We start from the raw sequence: 13813 nt of genomic DNA on the forward strand, positions 1-13813 counted from the left end.
TAAATCACTCGATCGAGCGTTATTGGCTGATATGAACACGAGGGAGTATTTCTTCCTTTATTCTACTTCATTTGTTCATCCTCTATTTCCTCGATAAACCCCAATCTCCAACCTATATTCATCTGTTTCTTTCCCTTTTTACCAAATTAATCACCCAAATCATTTGCTTATCATCAATAAAATAAATCCCCCTTATTTGCCCCATCAAATTTCGTCCTATTTGCGGATTTTCGGGGGTTTAGGGTTAGAAAAAATTGAATTTATTTCGATTGATTTGTGCTTTTTGTTGATTTTAATTGCATCTATTGTTGGGTAATCAAGTCAAGTAAGTTATTTCCCCTCTTATTTCATGTTTTATTGCGTTTTTATGCTTGGAATATGAAATTAAGGTTTCGAAATTTTTGAATTTTGGGAAAAATTCGAGTCTGATTGATTATATATTGATTAAGAACTTGCTATGATTATAGGATGGATAGAAGTTTATCGACTAGTTCTGCCTCCACTTCTGCTACTGTTCCGTCTGCTTCTGAGACGGTAGTCCCTGCTGTCACTACCGTCACCACCACCGCTGTTACTACCCCCACTACTGTTACCACCACTGCTGAGGTCATCCCTGCTGCTGCCGTTACTGCCCCTACCCTAGTGTCGACCCCTGCTGTGTCGACACCAGCTGTCACTTCCACTGCCCTAGTACCCACGCCAGTCACTGCTACTGTTGTTGGCCTCGGTAGGATTAGGGGAGCCATGGTAGTGAATTAACAATGTTGTAATTAGATTAGATGGCTTTGTCTATGAGAACTGTTTTATAGAAATTTAATTGTAATCGCTTAGTTGAGTGCACGCTTCTAAACTAGTTAATCCGGTTAAATTCAGACTTAGATCGAGAGATTGAAATAAACAGACCTGTTATGAACAGTAGACTACACTAATGAGGATGAAAGTTAAGTTAGTAGTATTCTATGGCGGATTATGGATCGAGAGGAGCTTCTCTTTACCCTTCTCACATCAGACCGACTAATCTCATTATGATAGAATTGACTAATTACCATGGTGAACCGACTTCCTAGCATTCTTCTCCTTATTTGATCACAACTTTTATTTCTCTTTATTGATCTTATTGTTTTACTCTCTCTGCGTTGCACTTCGCGTAGTAGTTTAGAAGCAAATCCAAACAACCCAGTTGTTACCATGACAAACATAGATAGCAAGTAGATTGGTTCGGTTTAAAACTCGTCGTCAAAAGCTACCTACCAAAACCATATTTATAACTTCACAAACTACTCTTAGTAAAGAGGTAAGTAAAGGTTGGATTCCAAGGGACGGGTATTGATGTAGGATTCTCAATTGCAAATGGTTGTGTCTTAGGGTGTCACAAATTGGGTAGAGATGAAGTTGGTCTAAACTAATTAACAAGATGAAAGTAAAGTAATGAAAACAAAGCAAGGTAATTAAAAGGAGATGTAAACAATTGATTAAAAGCACTAGGGTGTCATGGGTTCATAGGTGATTCATGGGAGTTGATCATACAAACATGTTTTCAATTATATGGAAGCACTTATTGTTGTGATGGGATCGAGTTGGTGTATAAGCTTACAATCCCTAAGAAGGTTTGGGTCCCAGAGCCGAATCGATTAGATTATACAACACCTACAAGTCGACTTAATCATTCCTATTCAACTTTATGCATGGTCTAGTGAGGCTCGAGTTGGTTTATATGCTTACAAGCCTCATTGAAAAGATAGGTGATGGATCAAAAAATGCAAGGATTCATATGTTGGAGTATGTGTCCTCGACAATAATGCGATCACATGTTTAAATCTCATATTAAGAATGCATTAGGGAAAGTAATATTATATTGTCAACTGATCCACATTAATCGGTAATGATTGGTTGACTAGAGTTTGACATTACTTTCGTATGACGGTGGTGATCAGTTGATCCCTTAAGGTCATACCTCTAGGGTAACACTCTTAATTGATTAATTAATTAATTGTATGTTGATACAAGTTAATTAATTCCTTAAAATTGAACGAATGATTTTGTGAGTGAGAATTCGTATCTTATTGTAATTCGATTAAATAAGATTCGTTCTAAGTAATGTAAAATTGTTTTATTACTTAGGTTTTATTATTGTTTATGAAACAATTAAAATAAGAATGAATGATTTATTATAAATCCAAGTTGTTGTGATTAATAATTAAATGACCCATTTTAAGTAATTGTAATTATGAATTACTAGTTAATTTTTGTATGTGATTTATTTTGTTTATATAATGATTTTTAATGAGTTAAAAATGCATTATTAAATAACATGTCTAGTAACATGTCCAATATGTCACACTATACAAATTAACATATGACAAACTTAAAATGGACCCTTTTAAAATAGGGTGTGCCGTGTAAATGGAGAGGTTGGGTAGGTTTAGGACTTAATTGTTGCTCTAATTGAGAATTGAGCATAATGATTATGTTTCTAAAAGACCTATATCTAGCCGTACACCCTACACCTTGAGAAGAACAATCTTGAGCATGTATTGGGCCTTCTTCCCCATGCATTTCGGCCACCCATATGAATAAGGAGAGTTTTCTCTTCTTATTCCCTTAATTCATTCTTACAAAACAAGACATTGAAAATTTGTGTATTCTCTCATAAGTTAAGAACTCTCAAGAAGGAAAATCACAAAATCACTAATATTTATATATCATTACTAGAAGTAGTAAACTATAATATTAGTATCAATTTTAGGTGTAATACCCGCCTCAATTATAAATTAGTTTAATATAATATTAAGAGACCTGTATTTTAATAAGTCGGAAAGGATTAAAGAAATAGAAGTAGTAGAAATATTATTAATAATTATACTAGATACGTGATGGTTATATATCAATACTATATATTAAATCCAGAAACCAAGGGACTTCAATGTAATTAAAGAAAGTTATACAAATTAATTATACTATATAGTTTTAAATCAATAGCACCGTGTGATGGACCCGATTAAGGGATCTCAATGCAAATATTATATAATTTGGGTTAAAATTAAATTAGCTTGGTAATTTTCCTAAATATGGCCAATTTCCTTAAAATAAAATAATTAATTAAGATGGTCAATTTCCCTATAATTAATTAAGATGATCAATTTGAAGGAGACTAAAAGAAAGAAGATGCCTTGTAAAATTTTCTAAATATTTATAGAGGACTAGAAGATGGTCAATTTCCTTAAAATAAAATAATTAATTAGTATAAACATGCACACTTATGGTATTAATTATTATCAACATAAAATTATATATTAAATTTAAAATCTAGGCAATTTTATTAAACTTTATAGTTTATTAGATGTATAGAGATGTTAATTATTTAACATACAAAAATATAATAAATAGCTTATAAATAATTCAAGTTAGATTCCATAATATATAATATTGCATAAATCTTTCGATTTGATTTAATGCATATATGTAATATATTTTTATAAATATATAATCCTCTTAAAATTGCATGCCTAAGTTTTAAAAGTAAGTTTGCCAGTAAAGAAAAAAATTGTAGTAACATTGGATATAGTTATATGATAATAATCACTTATTTGAATAGTAAAAGTAATAATATTATCAACGATATTAGTGAGGGTGGTAGAAACAACAACGGGAGTAGGGAAATAATCAATACTAGGTAGTATCCCGCGCTTCGCGCGGCCTGTTTGAAAATTTTGTTATTATAATTGAAGAAAAAAATAATATAATTCATATAGACATTAAATATCTTTACTTATAAATAAAAATAAATTAACTTTCTCAACTCTTGTTTTCTTAGGTTTAACTTTAATGTTTTAAAATAAAATACAAACAGTTTTAATTATAACTAATACTCACTCCGTTATCCTTTATATGTCGTTTTAGGTGATTAAATATTTTACTCTTTATATGTCGCTTTTATTTCCTATGGACTCTCTCTCTCTCTCTCTCTCTCTCTCTCTCTCTCTCTCTCTCTCTCTCTCTCTCATTTATTGTGATTGTAAATTAATTATGGGTTCTTAATTACATCTCATGCAAACCATTTTTTACATTGGTTTACAATAAAAAAAATCACTATAAGTAGTAAATAAAACCATTTTGGCTATTATCACACTTAATCCATTTTCTTAATAGTTGTGCTTTTTTCTGACACGACATATAATGAATGATGGAGTGAGTAATTGATAGTTCTATTCACGATAAACGTTATTATACAAATAATTTTGTGACTTATCAAATATCATATTAATTAAAATAAATATATTCGAATAATGCAACAATCAACATTAAGTTGTTAAGTTAAATAATTTCACGATACGTTATGCTTCAAATCAATTAATATTGGTTCAAAACGATGTGAATAGAATTTGATGCATTTTCAATTTTTAATATATAACGTGTCATATTTATGTATCAAACATATAGGGTCAAAGCTCAACTCATTCAAATGTTTTGGTCGTATATGTCTTGCATATGCTATGTGTCAAACAAGATATTTATAAGAAATTTGCACCTCTTGTTTTTTGAAACAACTACATATAAAATAGGGTTAATTGATAAACAAACCCATATAAGGACCCTTTTTCATAATTAGTAACAACATAATAAATAATTAGTAATCACTAATCAGTACCAAAATATTAACTTTTTCTTACGATAGGGATCAAGTCGCCTGAAAATCTCATCTTAACCTACTCAAAAAAGTCCAAAAAGACATCATTCATGTACAAATCTCCACTCGTTATCACATTATTTAAAACCTCTTAAATCTCAAATGTATTTAATTTGTCCAATATAATTTTTTCATTATCACATAAAAACTTATCTCTTAGTAATTATCTTTAAGTTTTGTTTTTAATAAACATAATAATTCTTCCAAATATATTTTTCTTAATGGATTTAATGGTCTAATTATTATAACTTTCTCAAAATATTTTTTTTAAGTAAATGTAACGCATTGTTAAACAGTCACTTTAATCATCTATACATATCAAAATATTTCACTAAATATAATGGAAAGTATACTCAATTTAAAGTATTTTTTGCAATAAAGGTAATGATTTACATTTTAGAATTTGTATAAAAAATGTTTTTATATAAATTTAAAATCAAATCACTGTAATTGTTATAGGTAATTTTATAATAAATTTATTAAACTCTAATTAATACTTCGCTGAGATTTTTGTAGCATTTATTATGTTTATATTTAATGTTTAGCTGTAATTAATACTTGTATTTAATGCTGGGTTGACACGTGTTGCATCCACAACGCTTCAACCCATTTTATTATATATATATATATATATATATATATATATATATATATATATATATATATATATATATATATATATATATATATATAGGAATGAGATCATGTGAGTATGACTCATATATTTGAGGATTGAGGATTAATACTAAATTTGTCGGATCTAAGAGATCCAACGTCCATGATTTAGTGCGGATAAGTAAGGGTAATATGGTAATTTTGCGGGCACACATATATACTCCTTATTCCATCAAAACAAACCTAATTCATTCATTCTCACCCAAAGCCTTTCTCTCTCTACCTTCTATCTGCTTCGACGCAATCCCTAATTTTCCTGTTTTCGTGATTTTTTTGTTTCGAATTCAATCTCAGCTCAATCATTTGTCATTCTTCTATTTCTTATCAACGATCATACTCTTTCAATCGAAATCGCGATGTCAGGTACATCTACTTTATCTTTAGTTTTTAATTTCAGTTTTATTTTCATGTGATTGTTGTTTCGCTACATATATTTGCAATTACTAGTCATCTTACTGCGTTTGTTATGATTTTGTAGCTACTCATCATGATTTCAATGCTTTGTATCTCTTTTTCCTAAATTAGGTTTAATTTGTGAGGATTTCATATGATTTATTGGTCTTCTTTCTCATATATCTAGGTTAATTTAATTCGAACAAGTTACGAAATTTGTTATATATTGATAATTTTTCCGATCTATGTTCAACTCTTTTTGTTGTTATGATTTTTTTGTTCTCGATTTATAATTTTGATGAGATTGATTCATAGTCTTGTTATTTGATTGCGATTTTAAATTATTTCACTTTGTTCGAGTTTTGTTGTCATGTAAACCTAATTTACATGTGTAGTATCTTGTTTCAAATCTTTTTAAATTTGTGTCAGATTGATTTACATCTGTTTTACATTGTTACTCTTTACTGTTAGCTAGTAGTAGTATACATTTCGCCGATTTAGGTTCTAAATTGTTTGACATCTTAGAAATATCACGTATTTACTGCTAAAGTAACCAGTGTGATATTGTTTAGAAGACTATGTGATATTGTTTAGCAGACTGTGTGATATTGTTTTATTACATCCCTTTTACTTTGATTGTCAGAAATCAATTACTACTTGTTTGTTTACATTGTATTTTTTTGTGCTATTTTTTGTCAGATCGTGAAAGTTGTTTAGCTTTGAGCGGCCTATTGGACAGAGATATGACTTGGTCCAAATTGGCCTAAGAAGCTTTGGGCTTAAGGCTTAATTTACTTGCCAAATGAGTCTCCAAGTTTGGTGTATGTTTGGTTTTGGTATAGATTTGATGTTGAGTTGTCATCATATGTTTCTGATTTACATTCTGCTTGTTTATTGAGTTGCGGTATTTTGTTTGACCATCACCATTTCATCTTGTTGAGCAGCAAGCACAACATAAATTTTATGATATTGTTGTTGGTTCTTCTGATTCCATTGTTTTCATCAGGTATTGAAAAAAATTAGATCGGATTTGTCTAATTTCAGTTGTGGCCTTGCTCATATTTTCTGTGAGTGCTCTTAATTCATTGGTGGATTCGAGTTTTGATTAATCCACTTTCTTCTATTGGTACAATAGGTTGAACTTTGTCCCACTAGATTGTTGGTTACGTAAACCAGGTTGTTTAAGCGGCTTAAAGGTGAAGAATCATGCGGAGTAAATGTGTTGACCACCTTTTCTTTCTTTGAGATGGATCATCGATGAAGTGGAAGTAGACGCCACAGCACAGTATGGTTCATTGCTCTTGACGAGCTTTACTTTGGATCCTTGTATATCTCTCATATGTTTGCTTACTGGGAATGGCAGATCCACTTTGAAGGGGATATGAAGTCTCATGATGCGTCCAGAGAAGCTAATTGATAAAACCAAGTCATAAATGAAGCTAAGAATCAGTGTTACTTTCCAAGGGGATATGAAGTCTCATGATATTCTTCATTGGTATCGTTCTAGTTGTTTGATGTAATTGAGTTCCGGAAAGTTGAGTACATAGTCTGGTGGCTGCATTAAATTAAGTCATGGTCATGAAATGGTTGTATGAAATGGTTGTACTGGTATTTAAAATAAGTTGAGGTTGAACAAATGTCAAGCAAGAAGTTGAAGATTGTGTTGGAAAAAGATGCCAAAATGGATAATAAAAAGAAATTGGTAAAGGTAGAGGAAGAGAAAGGAACTAATCTGTGTACTCAGACTATGTTGACAGAATTTTAATTGAATATGCACTGATTGATGTAATTTTGGAAGGATAGTAATCCGTTGTAGTCGTTATAAATTAATATTGCGGTTGTAATTTTGTGATATTGTTTAGAATCAGCAATGATATTTTATCTTATATGCTGTGATATTGTTTCTCAATAGCAAAAAGATTTCTTGTGAATGTGATATAGTTTTGGCTAAAGTGTGATACTGTTGTGCGTGAAGTTTGATATTGTTCGGTAATGCTTCTAGAACAATATGACGTGATACTTATGAAGATATATATTGTTTCTTATAACTGTTTTGAAACTAGCAAATAAAGATAGATATATAATATTGTTAATAGCATAGTGTGATATTATTAGCGCAATAACTTGATATTGTTTACCATATCATTTGATATTTTTTTTGAAAGACAATAAGGGTGATATTGTTTACCACATCCTGTGATATTGTTAAGCCAATAGTGTGATATTGTTTCCCACATTTTTTGATATTGTTAAGCCAATAGTGTGGTATTGTTTATCACATCCTGTGATATTGTTAAACTAATAGTGTGATATTGTTAAAACAAACGTGTGATATTGTTTACCAAAAAAATGAAATACTTTAGAAACCATATATTTTCTATTTAATAACATAAAAAAATAGGCAAATCCTGATACAACTATAATATTGTTACCATTATTTTACATTCCAACTCAAAAATGGAAAAAAAAATACAAATTTATAATCGCTTGAAACGATATCTAAGAATAAAGAATTTGTCTTTATAAGAGAAATGAATAAAAAAACATGATTTGTTTAGTTGATCATGCACTATTAGACTTCGCCAGCATGCACACATACTCTTAAGTAACCTCCAAAAGCGAAGAAATCTGCAAAAAAAGGAAAATAAAGTACAAAACATCATCTTAGTATCATCTTTCAGACAAAAGAAAATACAGCAAATATAAAAATCACACCATATTACAGCACTTACAACAACATTTTACATTATTTTACTACAAATCAGTGACATTTTACAGCGAAAACACCATACTATAGCATTTTAGTGCCTTGATGACATTTTACAACTTAATTATGTAGTCAACCTGCCAAAATGTATGAAAATAGATTACCAGTAATCTTTACATTCAATATCACATCATACAAACAACAGTATCACACGTTTTTCATTATCATAGCCAACATGTAATTCGACATTACTCATTTTACTGAACACAAACGATTACTTCAATTCTATCATATGAAGCTGTAATTTTGCACAATTAAACAATGTTAAACCATAATTTTCGTGATTAAAACGATATGAAACCCTATTTTTCACAATTAAACAATATTGAACCCTAATTTTCACAATCGATCAGTATTAAACCCTAACTTTAGCGATTAAAACAAAAAAAGACATCTTATAAACAACTACAACTTCAATTGATGATAATAATTGATTTAATGTGTCGAATTATGAACGAAAAACGTTTAAAATCATTTATAAGTAAGATATTTAGAAAGTTACAGCAAGAACATGAAAGTACACTAAATAACTTGACGATTAGTTCAATTTTTTTGATTTAATCCTATTAAATTCATGTAATTCAACATACATACAATAATTTCGAACAAAATTAACATGTAAAATCAATTTAACACTGCATAAGTTGAAATAAAATCGCAAAAATGAAAGAAAACGAGAAAAAAATATACCTCGACGATTTTTGCGCGAATTCTAGTGAGAGTATTCAATCTAATGAATGAATAAATCTAGGATGTTGAAATACAGTTGAAATCAAGTTTGAATTTTTAGGTTTTCGCAGATTTTCAGTGAGATTTTTGAGAGGATTGTGATATATTTTTGTTTGAAATATTTTAGATTGATTTAGGATTTTTTAGAGAGAGAAACTATTGACTGATTATGGGAGTTTTAGGTGGTTTTGTTTGTTAATTTTCCCCGCGATATTGTTTTGTATATGGTGTGATATTTCATTCGTTACTCAATCCTCAAATATTTAGGAGTTCTCACCGGATCTCGACTCTCTCTCTCTCTCTCTCTCTCTCTATATATATATATATATATATATATATATATATATATATATATATATATATATATATATATAAGATTAATGCGGCAATAGTGAAAGTAACAATAATTACGGCGGGAGTAGTGAAATTATCAGTATTAATGCGGCAGTAGTGATAGTAACAATAATTACGGCGGGAGTAGTGAAAGTAACAATGATTACGGGCAAGTAGTGAAATGTTATTACTATTGTTTCATTAATAAGAATAAAATATTAATAGCGGGAGTAGTGAATTTGTCTCAAAATTTATTTCATCGTAATTTTAGAATATATTATAAAAAATATATTAATGATAAATTTATGTGGTTATGCAACTTTAAGTAATTTTATTTAATGAAAAAAAATTTAATGGTAAGTAGAGGTAGCCCGGGCGAAGCCGGGCACCAATACTAGTTAAGGTTGTATTATTATTAACTCATTATAATTAATAGAATATTATATAATAATTACTATCACCTATTATTATTAATAGGTCAAACCAATAGTTTAGCACCCATAAGAACCCTACTATACAATCATCACAATCGAACAAAGAAAGAACAAAGGATAGCGTGCTTGTGCCGCCTTGATTATCATCGTCATCGATTCATCACCGTTTTCCCAACCGTCTTATTTTCCATCGTCCTTGTTCCTAAAACAAATAAGGTAATCGTTCTTTTAATTTAGCAATTTTTTTTAGATTGTCTAGAATTGGAATTAGAGTCGGGTGTGATGACTGGTTGCCTTGTCGATCGCGGTGTTAGGAAGGGGAGGTTCGCTTACAGTCTTTAGAGCCTGATTTAAGGTTATCTAGGGGTGTCGAGACTGCGGCCGTGAGGCCTACTCTATTTTGGGTTCGGTTTCGGTGGAGGTTTGCCGAGACGGTGTGTTTTGTGTAGTTCGAGTTAGCGTACGAGGTTGAGGAAGCGAGTGGGGTTGGTGTTAGGGACAGTAGCTATGGTGTTTTCCTATTAATCCGTTATTGTTGTTGCCGCTACTCCCTTTTTTGTACCCCTGCTTTGGCCGAGAGATTGAGAGATTGGTATTGTGTAACAACATTGGTGCTTTTTTTTTTTTTTTTTTTTTTTTTTTTTTGACAGCTGTAAAGTAAGAGTTTTACATACGCAAGGCTTGTTTAGCCAAACCATGCGCTATACTATTTAGACTCCTAGGAATAAAACTTAGACTCAAGCAATGAAAGAAACTGAATCGATCACGAACATCCTCCAGGATACCGGCAATCAAGTGGTCTTCCTTGTCGATTCCCGCTACTTGATTGATCAACTGTAGACAGTCGGACAGAACGACAAGATGGAGAATCCTCTGGTCTTGCGCCCATGACACGACGTCCCTGACCCCGAGTGCTTCGGCTTGTAACGCTGATTCCGCCCTGATGTGCACTTGTCTCCTGGCGATTTCCTTACCTGTTTGATCTAAAGCAATCCAACCGACCGCCGCTTCAAAGCTCCGTAGCCAGCTAGCATCCACTTTGATCCTAACCACCCCACAAGCGTTGTGGTTTCCAATGAGATTGACAGGGTGACCAACACGAATGGCTTCACGATCCTCCTGTGACGAGTCTTCCATAGAACTTTGGAGCTTATCCTGGGCTGATTGTGTAGCATGGGAATTACTTAAAACCTGAATATTTCTCCTGATTGAACTAAAGAAACATCCCGTAATAGTAATCGGATTTAGATCCAAATCCTGAAAAATGACCCTGTTTCTCAACGACCACACACCCCACAGGATGGCCATAAAAGTGATCATCTTGGCCTCACCCCCTTCACTTTTTGAGAAGTATCGCATCCAATCATAAATCCATTCCGTGACCGATAGCCCCTCGGTACTTTCCACCCGGATTCCCAAATCCGAGGTCGCCCATAGACGTTGAACAAGACTACAGTCGCGAAAGAGATGTTCCATGGTTTCCACACATTTCAGCCTCTCTCCACACATGCCACAGAAAGGTTCGATGTCAAGCTTACGCTTCAGGAACTCACTACCAATAGGCAGAGCTTTAACAATAATTTTCCAGATAAGAATTTTCCAAACCTCCGGAACGGGTAATCTCCATAACGTTTTCCTACAGAACTCTCTCCCTCTGTCATTAATTCTTGACCTGTCTTTATTGGACCCTCTTGCAGTCATATAGTTATGAAAAATAAGTCCATAGCCACTCTTAACCGTAAAAACTCCATTCTTAGTAAACGGCCAGTAGACCGTATCCCTCACCGTACCCTAAGCTCGCAAGGTGGGATAGCCAGAATATGACTTGACCACTCTTCCTTGAAAACTGTACTAATTAAATTAGCATTCCACTTACCATTTTGGTCAAAAAGATCACTTACTTGCAAGCTTGCCAGATGGCTATTGTTCAGATCAAGCCACATATCCTTTGGTTCCGGTTGTTTGCCCCCCACCCATCGAGCAGTCCACACATTTAACCTCGAGCCCCTCCCAATTTTCCAACCAAAATTATCCAGGATAAAAGACAGCCCATGTAGAATGCTACGAATACCCCACGAACTCCCAGTCCCTCTGATGGGGTGCAAATCGTGCTGGAAAACCTGAGACCCTAACACCTTTTGCCTGAAAATCCTGCAAAATAAAGAATTTTCCCCAGAGACCAGCCTCCATCCATGTTTGGCCAACAAGGCCTGGTTAAGACACTCGACATTCCTGATTCCGAGCCCTCCCACACTCTTAGGTAAACTCAGAAAGTTTTTGCTACACCAGTGGATGTTATTACCCATCTTACATCCCGTCCACCAAAATTGTGTCAAAAGAGAGTTAATGGTAGGATATGGTGAGGGAGATGGAGATGCGAGATGTTGGTGTTGATGAATACGAATATTGGTAATTATTAATAGAAAATTAGCCAACTATTGTTGATTGGTATCATGTGACAATGATGATAGAATGATTAGTAAGGTGGAGCGGGTGACTTGGTAAGACATAAAAGTTGGTTTAATAATTTGGTAACTAAACCAGTTACGTGAGGGATTAAGTCGTAAGTTGCCAATTATCATTTATTAAGTTGTAGGTTGTATTAGATAACGTATTAGTTAGTTTAGTTATTAATTAATATATGTTATAATTGTAGGACTTTTCTTCGTAGAAGACCACGATTAACTTCGTTAGTATTGCGTGAAGATTTGCGAAAAGGTAGGGATCATCCTACTCTAGTTATATTTATGTGATTGTTAATTATTTATATATATGGGGTTGATTTCTATATTGCGATTGTGATTACGGATGTGGAATTGAGATCATGGGGTTGAGTTAATTATGAGAATTATTGGTTACTTGAGTATTGGTGGATATTGTAATTTGATAGAAGGGACCGAACTGCTAGTCCTTGTGAGTTATTTATTGAAGGGACCGATATACCACTAGTCCTTGGTTATTATTTGAAGGGACCGATATACCGCTAGTCCTTGGTTATTATTTGAAGGGACCGATCTGAGCAACCGCTAGTCCTTGTGGCGTCAGTTGATCCCTGGCCGCCCCTCAGAGTCTTTTCTCTAGTAGGCTCACTACTAGGGAGATGTGCACATTCGGAGCAGAGGAAGCGTTAAAACAGAGTTTGGAAGAATGGATGTGAATGGGTATGTTGTGGATAGACAAATGTTATGGGTGCTACCGTAACATGTGAATTTTATAACTGAGCTGGTTTTATTACTGTTGTGCTAGCACTACTGTTTTTATTTATGTCGTTAATACTGTTGTTTGTTTAGTCCATACTCAACCGTTTGGTTGACAGTGTATTCTGTAAACACCTGTGATGAACCAATTATTGGGGAGCAGATTCAGTGACAAGTACTTGAGATGATTAGCTGACTTGGGAGCTCATGAGGATGCGTGAGGATTTCGACCAGTCTACCTAGAAGTCTAGATCACATAGTTTTACCATTCAGTTTATTTAATTCCGTTGCGTAGTAGATTGTATTTTTAGAAGTTTAATTTAATCTCTTGGTTGAATTGTAATAAAACCTTTATTCGCTAAATTTTTATATAAGGTACTTTGGTTTGTTATCTTTGTTATTCACTACCTCGGGAAACCGAGATGGTAACAGTCCTATTTAATTGGGAGGCCTAGCTAAAGGCTCCTTAATAAATGGGTGTGTTACATTAGGGCACATATACTAATTTCTAGTAACAAATTAGTACTTCTATTAAGTGGGTTATCTTGGTACAACTCCTTGAGGAGTAGATTCCAATATTGAATCTAAGTTCTTCCTT

General features: G+C 32.8%; 1 long non-coding RNA gene across 1 annotated transcript; it reads left to right on the forward strand.

Annotated features, from left to right (window-relative positions):
* Positions 1–10012: 10012 nt before the first annotated feature.
* On the forward strand, positions 10013–13587 carry LOC141652224 (uncharacterized). Its single transcript, XR_012547051.1, has 3 exons — positions 10013–10234; positions 12675–12736; positions 13379–13587. It is a non-coding gene; the product is annotated as an uncharacterized LOC141652224 (long non-coding RNA).
* The last annotated feature ends 226 nt before the right edge of the window (positions 13588–13813 follow it).

This window comes from Silene latifolia, chromosome 4 (assembly GCF_048544455.1).
Source record: "Silene latifolia isolate original U9 population chromosome 4, ASM4854445v1, whole genome shotgun sequence".
NCBI classification, from domain to species: domain Eukaryota; kingdom Viridiplantae; phylum Streptophyta; class Magnoliopsida; order Caryophyllales; family Caryophyllaceae; genus Silene; species Silene latifolia.